At 36.1% G+C, this 11,165-nt stretch overlaps 1 long non-coding RNA gene across 6 annotated transcripts; it reads right to left on the bottom strand.

Annotated features, from left to right (window-relative positions):
- Positions 1-2,775: 2,775 nt before the first annotated feature.
- LOC136217975 (uncharacterized) lies at positions 2,776-10,064 on the bottom strand. 6 transcript variants are annotated; one of them, XR_010683593.1, is made up of 6 exons: positions 9,692-10,064; positions 9,309-9,399; positions 6,905-6,947; positions 5,712-6,652; positions 3,826-4,248; positions 2,776-3,225 (listed from the first exon to the last, which is right to left on the bottom strand). It is a non-coding gene; the product is annotated as an uncharacterized lncRNA (long non-coding RNA). The 6 variants fall into 6 exon arrangements; XR_010683597.1 differs by lacking the exon at positions 2,776-3,225 and having other exon boundaries at positions 3,700-4,248; positions 5,712-6,456; positions 6,562-6,652; XR_010683596.1 differs by lacking the exon at positions 2,776-3,225 and having other exon boundaries at positions 3,699-4,248; positions 9,309-9,478.
- Between the last annotated feature and the right edge of the window lie 1,101 nt (positions 10,065-11,165).

Here is an 11,165-nt window from a genome sequence, read left to right as displayed (position 1 = left end):
ATGAAATGGAAATTAACCAATAATAATTATTCCAAAATTAAGTATGGTATATTTAACTTAATATGATGATATGTTCTACTATGTGGTCAGGATGGAGTGGATGTATTACGATGTCAAGTTACAACAAATAGTGAAATGTATACAAATGTAGACCCGAGATTTGATAATTATATACGTCGGGCCGGCTTTGAGGGCATTGTAAAGGTCGGTGGAATAAGCGTGGATTATAGCTTAATAACTACCTTGGTTGAAAGGTGGAGACCAGAAACACACACTTTTCATCTAACAGTGGGTGAAGCCACCATTACCTTACAAGATGTTGAGGTACTGACAGGTTTACGTGTAGATGGGAATGCAGTAACTGGTACTGCAAACCACGACTTTCCACTAACTTGTCAATTGTACTTAGGAGTTGTACCTCCCCCACGTTCTATGAGGGGAAACTGCATAAAATTATCATGGTTAGCTGAACATTTTCAATTCTTAGCACCTAATGCTAATGATGATACAATTGAATGTTATGCAAGAGCATTCCTGTTACGTGTCATCGGTGGTTTATTATTTTGAGGGAAGAATAGTGGGTATGTGCATTTTATGTGGTTGCCATTACTACACGATTTTGATGAGGCAGGTGAATATGCATGGGGTGTAGCTGCTCTAGCTCACTTGTATAGAGAAATGTGTAAAGCAACAAAACCCGAGACTGCACAAATCAGTGGGTGCTTACAGTTATTACAAGTGTGGGCATGTGAAAGAATTCCTAGGATTGCACCTCGTGTAGAAAATCATTTTGCAATGGATAAGCCATACTCTTTTAGGTAAATATTTAATTAAAAGTTGTTATATGTGTAGTTGGTTAAATCGTTAAATGTGTATTTGTTTAAATTGTAGGTGGAAAGGACCAGATAGGAAATATCCGGCGTTGGCACATAATTTGAAAGAATTTCGAAGGGCATTGGATGAACAACAACAAGATGAGGTTTGGATTTTGTAAATCAAACTGAATTACATGTATCATATTCATAAATATGTTGACGACAATTTTGTGTTATGTTGTAGATGTGCTGGGAGCCATACACGAATGTGCTCGATCATTTGCCACAATATTGCGTTGTTGCTCAATCAGTGTGGCGTTCTGTTGTACCATTAATATGTTTTCAAATTGTCGAATATCATCAACCTGATCGATGTCTTCGACAATTTGGTATGGATCAGCCCATTCCGGGGATTCCGCTGCAGGTGCGGTCTCTCCATACTGTTGAGTTACGCAATAATACCGAGGTAGAATGGGAGGTTCGGCATCGGGTATTCATTGAGAAACGGAATGATCGACACAATTTTATAGCAACCACACGGAGATTACGAGGACCACTTGGTCCTCAATCTGAATATATGCAATGGTATGTTTTGCGGACTAGAAGATGGATAAGTCCTACTAGAGGTGTCAGGGGTGCAATGGTACGTATATGTATAAAATATTGAATGATTTAATTTATGTACATACATATATATATGTATATATTCGTAATGTGTGTTCTTATGTTTCAATTTATAGGGAGATGGTTTTCAGGCAATGTATCATTTGCCTGAGCAACAAGTAAATAGAGAGGCTATTAGGGGACGAGCATCCAGTTTGATTGGAGCTCTAAATCAAGAGCATAACTTAGCTGATACATATATTCCCCAACGTGCTCCCCCAACTCTTAATTTTGCAAGAGTTCTCAACAAATATACCAAAGTACACCAACCCCAACACCACCAATGGCTTATCCAAATCCACAAAATCCAATGATGACGTACCCAAATCCACAATTTAATCCAAATGATTATTCTAGCATAATAATGAGGGGTATACCAACACACCTCACGATCATATGGTACCCGCATTTAGGACACATGCATCTGGTTCAAGTGCCTTTGCAGCATATGCATCTGGTTCAAATGCATTTGCAGCATATGCAAGTGGTGCATCATCAAGCCAATTTGATTATAACATACATGATCATGGAGGTCCTTCCAACATTGGGTCTAGCGATCAACAATTTTTTGGTGGTCTTGGACTTTTTGGATTTGACCAAGTGCAAAGTGAGTTAAATTCAGGTAATAAATTTGTGATCTACTCAAAATTTAAATAATTTATTTACAATGATTTATACTAATACAATTAATTTTTTTTATTGGTAAAATTAAGGGGTGGTTAATATAGCGAACGAAGAAGAAGTTGCCCCTGAAGAAATACAAAGGCCAGTAGCCGTACAAGGTCGTAGAGTAAGTAATAGAATTCGGTATAACACTCATTGTGGAACTGGGGGACATTATTGAGTAGTGAGAGTAGTAATTTAAATGTAACTTATTTGATACAACTTAAATTGAGTAGTGATAATAGTAACTTATTTAATTCTAGTACCTTAAATTGAGTAGTGAGAATAGTAACTTATTTCATTCTTATAACTTAAATTGAGTAGTGAGAGTAGTAATTTAAATGTAACTTATTTGATACAACTTTTTTTTTGAATGAAATCTGGAATCCGGCATAGCCATTGGGTCAGAGCATGCCAACTAGGTTGGCACCCTCCGAACCTAGGGTAAAACCGAACCCAAAAGAATATATATATAATAAAAAATAAATGAAATATCGTTAAAGAGCAGTATCAAAGAACATGAACTACATCCAAATGAGGCAAAACAAGTTAAGAAAATCCAAATTGGCTGAAGCCACCTAAATCCTGATATATAAGGGAGTCACAGAAAATTAGAGCCGTGTCCCACCATGTGTAATCACGGGTGACTAATCCTTCTCTAGCCAATCGATCAGCGGCCCCATTCCCCTCACAAAAAATATGTGTGGCGGAATAGGTCATAAGCCGGAGACGAGATAAACATTTTTTCCAGCTTTGCAAGACAAACCAGGGAACCACGGTAGAATGTGATTTTAGTTTGTCAACCACGTATGTGGAATCCGCCTCAATCCATAGCCGAGTCCATCCACGCGTCCAAGCAATTTCCACTGCATTTATAACTGCCTGTAGCTCTGCTACAAAAGTGTATGCGGTAGGAATATGAAAGCAAAATGCACCATGGGCGAATCCGCGAGAGTTACGAAATATTCCACCCGCGCCAGCTGGTCCAGGAGCCCCCATTGCAGAACCATCGATGTTGACCTTCATCCATTCTTGGGGCGGGGGAAACCAACACACTTCTATGATACGGGGTGCCGTAGAGTTCCTGCCAGTAAGAGAGAGCTGCTTCAGAATGTGGAAATCAGACATAGTATTGCGCATAGTTCCTCGACTATTATAATTCGCTTCACGGATGGATGTCCAAATCGATCTTAATAAGTGGTGTATATCAGGTGGTTTTTCCTCGAAAATGACCAAATTCCGTGTTAGCCAAACAGCCCATACCCCGCACACAATTGCGGCATTCCAATTTGGTACAACTTAAATTTAACTTAATTTCACATTTATAAAAAGAGGGACTAACTAGTGTAATATGTACAAACCCATAAACTAATAAATTATTCACCCTAATATTTTATATTCATTGACTTTTGTTGTTTTAATAAATGTTGCAATAATAATAATTAATTAAAATTATTTTTTGTTGTTTTCTCATTCACTTGCTTCATTTTTTGAGCTTCATAAAATGTATGCATTTAAGGCATAAACTTTTGTTCTCTTTGAAGAACCATCAACTTTCCCTTTATCGCTATTTAAATTTGGTCTTTGAGTAGTGAGAGTAGTAACTTAAATTTAACTGAATTTCACATTTATAAAAAGTTGTCATAATTGAAATATATTAGTTATAGTACAAATAACTACTCACTCTTCGTCTGATATTTCCTCATCAGATTGGTAGCGCCGAACTGATAAAATTCTTCGTTCATGCACAGAAGAGAACTCTCTCCCATTAGCTATCGCATGTTCTTTGGCCAATTTTAACATATAATATCATGTTCGCCGCAATAACATTTTATTATTCTCATTCCAAATTCGTTTCACAGCCATTTCATAGTCACGGACATTTCGTCTTGGCATATTTAAAGACCTACGGTGTACAAGCTGAACACCCAAGGAACGTAAGTCATTGGCTAGCATTTCTGATTCCGCAAACCTGTATGGCCATTCACGTCTCAAACCACAATAATACTCGCGTGGATCACTTATACGACAATTTTGGTAGTCATCATTGAATGGCGCCAACAACCAGTTAATAGTTCTAGTTGTCATCGCCCTCCACCTAAACAACCTTCAATATTTATATAATGTTAGAATATATGCAAACTAACGTAGTCAAACTAAATCATACACATAATTGCATCATAGAATCACACCAAACAAAAGAGTCAATTGATGATAAAAAAATAGTTAATTAACAAACAAGCTTATATTTTTTTTTCATATTTCCTCATCTGACATTTCTATATCAGATCTATTATTTAGACTTGTGGAATAACTCATGAATATACGTGCTTCATTTATGTCACCATCACTAGTAGAAAAATGACCATTTGCATCGGCGCATTTGCATCGGTCGTTACAAAGAGCGATGCAAAAGGTTCATTTGCTTCGGCCCTTTACACTAGTACAAAAATGGACTTTGGCAACGGTTTATTTTGGCCATAGGCAACAGTTTTTAAACCGTTGCCAATGTATGCGACGCCAATTAATGGCAACGGTTTTGAAAACCGTTGCTAATGATCTGACTTTTGGTAACAGTTTTTTACGAAAACCGTTGCCTATAACCACTCCAACAAGCGTGTCTGATGTGCTAACGGCACCGGTTTTTCTTGTAAAACCAATGCCAAAGGTAAGCTCTTACGCAACGGTTATGTAAAACAACCGTTGCCAATAACCAATGGCGTCGGTTTTTCTTGTAAAACTGATGCCAAAGGTTATCTTTTCGGCAACGGTTTTGTACTAACAACCGTTGCCAAAAACAATGGCATCAGTTTTTATTGAAAAACCGATGCCAAAGGTAAGATCTTTGGCAACATTTTACATTAAAACCGATGCCAATGTTAAGATCTTTGGCAACGGTTTACATTCAAAACCGATGCCAAAGACGATATAATTTTTTTTATCAATATTATTTTTTTTATTAAATTATATTTTGAAATATATATATATGTATTTAGTGGATTGGAGTCTAAATGACAAACATAAGGGTTCCCTGAATAACCAAGATGGTGTAAAATATTATGAGAAAAGTGTAAATTTATGATAACAGGGTAGACATATGGTGGAATTCAACTAAGTTCAAAACACATGCACAATAGAAGCAACTGATCTGTAATTTTCAACTCAAAACTAAATTCATGGAATTTGGCCATAATCAAGGCTTCCTCTTTCTCTTTGGTATGGGCTTCGAGACCTCCTTCTATCATAGTATCTCATGCAGCTATCCAAACAATAACATAACAATCAAAATTGATGAAAACAACAACTATCCTCATTATTTGGCCATGCTAAAAAAGTCAGTTAAACTTGCAATTTTGTCCATGCAATATATACTGTTACTGCACCTCACCTGTTCATGTATTCAACAGTCTAGATGATAAAATCATATAGGATGTTGGTCATCAAGTAGAAGAAAAAAACATATCATATCAGAATGACTTGTTTAGTTTGGTATATGTTTAGGACTCAAGTTCAATTTTGCAGGCATATGCACAAAAAATTCCTAACAGGAAGACAGTCTAGAATGCATACCATAAGAAAAACTTCAAGCCTTGCAGGATTTCCTAAAAGAGATGAGAGTGTTTCTGATGCTTTTGCTGCTGGATATAGTTCTACAAGCATCTCAGCTGGTCTCACTATTTACACCTCTTACTCCATAAACATATATATGAAGTTCAAGGACATTTAGGCTTGTTGCAGTGGGTGGTTGCACTAGTGTAGCATTTTCCACATTTCTCCCTGTTTCCATAAGTAAGTTCTTGGAGGCACACATTTGCATCTATCACAACATTAGTGATTCCTGTATTTAACAATAACATAGTCGACTCTTAGTGGCTTGATCACTACTGGTGGAGCAGGAGCATGAGCTGGAGTTGGCATTATCGGTGCCTTCACTTGGCGACACTGTTTTAACTAAAAAGAGCAGTTTTTCAAACATCCTGTTCAAGCTCATTACAAGAGAAACTAGACAAGAATCACACCGAAGAGCAGTTGATATTATGTTTGATAAATTCCATTCATTAGAGTCATTGATGGCTTAATTTCCAAACACATACATAAGCATCCTCACCGAAGCTCACAACACTTTGCTCATCCGCGAAGGCTTATACGTAAATCCCACCCAAGTAATCTCCCTTTATGGTCATCCGGCTAGATGTTGGTTTCTCAATTTCATACACAATGACACTTGATATATATAGAAGTAGTAGAAATTAAGGCCAGGCATCATCAATCAATGAAATACCCAATATGCTTCAACCATAAATGCTATAAGACACTACAATCACCAACTCAATTAAATTAGGCAAATCAACTAAAATTGAAACTAGAATTAAGAAATTATCTAAAAATAGAGAAGACACACAGTGAAATAAATACTTACCTAAAGTGTCATTAAGCATGAACCAGCAACAAGCAATATCACATCTCCATCATAGCAATGCCCTATCAAATTAGCCCCAAAGCTTTCTTACCTGGTAAAAATTATATGGCAGAAATCAGGACAGGCCGTACACAAGCATGGGGCATAGTCTGGAATTTTTCAAAGCCAAACTTCGAGAATGACTTGGACAAGTGGAAGAGTAACATACCGAAATAAAGCGGAAAAGCTTTTAAAATAAATTAGACAACTAATTTTTTTTCACATTATTTAATTATGCACAATTGATTATTGAAAAAACAAACCATTTTCTAAAGATAATACAAAGACTAAAATCAAATCATACCTGGAACTTGTGTATCAGCAACATCACTCCGTTCCACATCAACCTGAAGAAATACCAAACAAAAATTTAGGACAATATAAGAAAAGAAGCAAAAATATCACAAATCACTTATAAACAACTCAGCAATAGCAAAAATATCACAAATCACTTATAAATTTTTATGGTTTCCTATATAGTTTCCTCGGTAATGGAATTGTTGAATGATAAACAGTGATGTTTTTATTCAGGTTTAGTGGATCCTTTTGAGCTCTTGGCAAACATTGAAGTGCAATAGTCTGCCTGAGGTCATTTCAGGTAGAAATATTGGTGTCAGGCTTTCTCTTGCATTAGTCCGCCTGAGGTCATTTCAAGTAGAAATATTGAGCAACAAATGTATTGTCATCTTCTTTGTGCCCTTAGGCACTATGATTTAGTAGATAGGATTGCTGCCCCATATGCTATATGCTTAATTAAAGCATTTAAGGTGCTTGAATCCAAGTGGGTACAATTATGTTATGTGATGATCTTCAGAATGAGTATGCATATATAGTGATCCTGAAATGAGAGAATCTGTCTTAACTCTTCTTGGTGGGGCTCAACATGAATTCTCAAAGAGATTTGGATCCATATTCTGGGATGGGATTGTTTTGTCAAGTGTGTTGCAACTGGAAGCATTCCAAGCTCAAGTACTATGCAGGAGATGTCATGATTTTAGGTGGAGATTACTTTGCATCAGAATGTCCTATGGGTATTAACTTGGATATAATGCAACCTCCAGAGTTAACCCAATTCCTTATCCTTCCAACTGCTGCCTATTTTGAATTAAAAGGCATTACTGTTGGCAAAGAAACAGTTTATTTTTAAGGTGTTGAAGTGGGGAAGATATATGAAGTGGTTGTGACTACTTATTTATAGAGAACTTTATAGGATATTGTGAGAGTTACTGGTTTTTATAATTCATGTCCAAAAGTAGAGTTTCTTATTAGAGCTCTAAAGAATTCCAATGAGATTATAACAGAGAGAGATTTGATGTGTGCAATGGGGGAGTTTTCAGCTAGTAATGAGAAATTCTATGTCTGTAGAGATTTCAGAGTATGCCAGTTTCTTGAATTTGGAAACTAGTCCAAAACACTTGAAGATTTTCTTTGAAGTTACAGAGGGATGCTTCCCTTGCAAGAATCAATTGAAGCTCTTAGAAGGTGTTGTTCCTCTCTTGATAGGGGTCATATAGGTCCTCTGTTAGTATCTATTAAAGGTCGGTTTTTAAAGTACATTATCAGAAGATTTGATTACTAAAAATAATAAAGTGCACCCATTAAAATCTAAAATGTTCAATGAAAATTGAAATTAATTTGGAAGTTGAATTAAATTAGTTTTAGAAGTATAAAATTGATATTTGATAAAAAAAAAAACAAAAACAATTGAGCTAGAAATGGTGGGGAATAAAAAAGATCATATGAATAAAGGGGTAATGAGAAATGTTATAAGTATATTTACCAAACCATATAGAAGTTTAAATTATATAAACTAATTAATAAGCTTTTCAAATTGTTGCAATTTGCAAACTTTAAAAAGTATAATGGTACCATTATAAAATTGCACTTAACTTGATATTCTGAGTATTTTTATATCATATCAGCAATTCCAATTCTTATGCATATTGCTCCATCTATTACCCTCTCATGCCTACTTTTTTGAATATGTAAGTTACTTGTTGAATCAATATATTGAAATAAATAAAACATCAAATATTGATGTACTTATAATTTTCTTTATTGATAACTTTGAGTGATTTCCAAAATGCTCCTCCTCAAATGTTGGTGTACAAGCCTAATTGAATTGATTAAACATGAAGCCATGCAAAATATTCATAATTCCAATTTCAATATTAAAATGGCTCTGAAAAATGGAGCACCAGCAAGTCAATATAAACCACCAAAGATAATTAGAAATCCTGACATTGTTGGTATTTTTGAAGCATCTGCTCTTATGAATATCTGCTTGGATTAGTTAGATGATGCAGATTCAAATTTTTGAATCTGGATCGAAGTCCTAGAGGAATATGCAGGGTTCTTTTCCTGTCTGTTTAATCTCATTACAACATTCAGTGATGCTAAAATGATACTTGAACCTAATGATTTTTATGCCAATACAATCTAATATGCACACTCAACAAAATTTTTATTTCATGATTCAATGTTTAGATTGTTGCAAAACTGACATTGGACTATTTGAACAAGTAGGAAATCTGTATCCCCGCAAAAAAAAAAAAATCTAATTTAAGAGAGATGTAAATCAAGTAGCATTGTTGATTATGATTTTAGAAAGGAAACAATAGAGCAGGGCATATTGTAGAGGCAGTTAAGAAATTAAGAAATTATCTCAAAATAGAGAAAGACGTACACACAGAGAAATAAATGCTTACCTAGAGTGTCATTAAGCATGAACCAACAACAAGCAATATCACATCTCCATCGTAGCAATACCGTATCAAATTAGGCCCAAAGCTTTCTTATCTGTTAAAAACTATATGGCACAAATCAGGAAAGCCGTACACACAAATCAGGAAAGCCGTACACACACATGAGGCACAATCTGGAACAATAGGCATGAGGGAGTTACAGGTGGCTATGTCTCTCTGGGACATTATATCGAACAATAGGTGTGCATCATGGAAGAAGGAACATACATATATGATTATGGATTTGTTTGCCCAGAAAAACAGAAGATTAACGGAAACAAGCCTCCAACATAGGAATTTTTAGGGCACACAATCAATGAATAAAATCAGATAAACAGAAGACAAACCTCCAACTTAGGAAGAAACTGATGAAGACGAAGGTTTCCTCGACTTAGTAAGAACTGCTGAAGTCATTCCTAACTGCTGGAGTCGTTCTTAGGGGAAAACCACTTCGTGAAATGCTCAAGTCGTTTTTATAGGGGAACACGATTTTAGGAAGAACTGCTCGAGTCCTTCTCGGTATAGGGGAAGACGACTTCTGAAATTCCTTATGGAAAGTGAATAAGTGGAAGCAAAAGGAACTACCGTGAAATGCATTAGGGGAAGACGACTGTGAAACGCGTTAGGCGAAATCGAAAGCCTGAACTGTTGGGGAATATGACTCTCATGACCTGTTGGACTGCGTGAACATTGGGGAAGACGACTACGGCGTGAACTAAAATTGTTTACTATAGGCTATTACTCATGTAAAGTTGGAGTCGGTTTTCCGGTTTTTTTAGGAAAACCGATGTGAATGAAAAATTAATTGGGGTCGGTTTGTTTTAAAACCAACTCTAATAATTTTATTAGGGTTGGTTTTTTGAAAAACCGACCCCAATAATAATAATATTAGCAACGGTTTTTAAAAACCGACTCTAATGATCTTTTCTTCAAAAATTAAAAAGTCTTTGAAGTTGGTAATTTAAAAACCGTTGCCAATGATAAAACATTGGGCTCGGTTTTCTAAAAAACCGTTGCCAATGATAATAGTATTGGGGTCGGTTTTTATCAAAACCGACCCCAAAGTTCTTTGGCATCGGTTTTTTAAAAAAACTGATGCCAATAAATCTTTTTTGGGGTCGGTTTTTTTAAAAAACCGACCCCAAAGACCTTTGGCATCGGTTTTGTTTAGAAACCATTGCCAATAAGGCGTCACTAAAGGCCATTTTTGTACTAGTGTTATTTGGGGCCGATGCAAATGTCATGACATTTAGTATTTGTATCGGCCCTTAACAAGGACCGATGCAAATAAACGTATTATTTGCATCGGCCCTTTTAAAAGGACCGATGCAAATAGCAATTGAACGATTTGCATTGGCCCTTAAAAAGTACCGATGCAAATAACTACATTATTTGCATCGGCCCTTAACAAGGACCGATGCAAATGAACGTATTATTTGCATCGGCCCTTTTAAAAGAGCCGATGCAAATAGCAATTGAACTATTTGCATCGGTTCCTTAAGAAATACTGATGCAAATAGCTACATTATTTGCATCGGCCCTTTATAATAGGGCGATGCAAATAGTGTTAGTATAAAATTTGGATTTTAGGGTTAATGTACTTATTTGTAGCCGCCTCCCAACTCCCTCTTCTCCTTCTCACAATATGGAAACCCAGCTCCCTTCCGTGGCTGCCTTTTCCACCTCCGACTAGGTCAAGGATTCTCTTCTCCATTCTTCTTCTCATCGAGCTCAAGGATTTTATCCGGCGCTGTACATGGGCAAGCATGTTGGCCACGTCATTACAACGAGCAATAGGTGTTGGAAACAAGGGGGTTCCGT

The sequence above is a fragment of the Euphorbia lathyris genome, chromosome 2 (genome assembly GCF_963576675.1).
Source record: "Euphorbia lathyris chromosome 2, ddEupLath1.1, whole genome shotgun sequence".
Classification (NCBI taxonomy): domain Eukaryota; kingdom Viridiplantae; phylum Streptophyta; class Magnoliopsida; order Malpighiales; family Euphorbiaceae; genus Euphorbia; species Euphorbia lathyris.
Note: the sequence above shows the minus strand (reverse complement) of the source record. Positions and strands in the feature narration are given on the sequence as shown.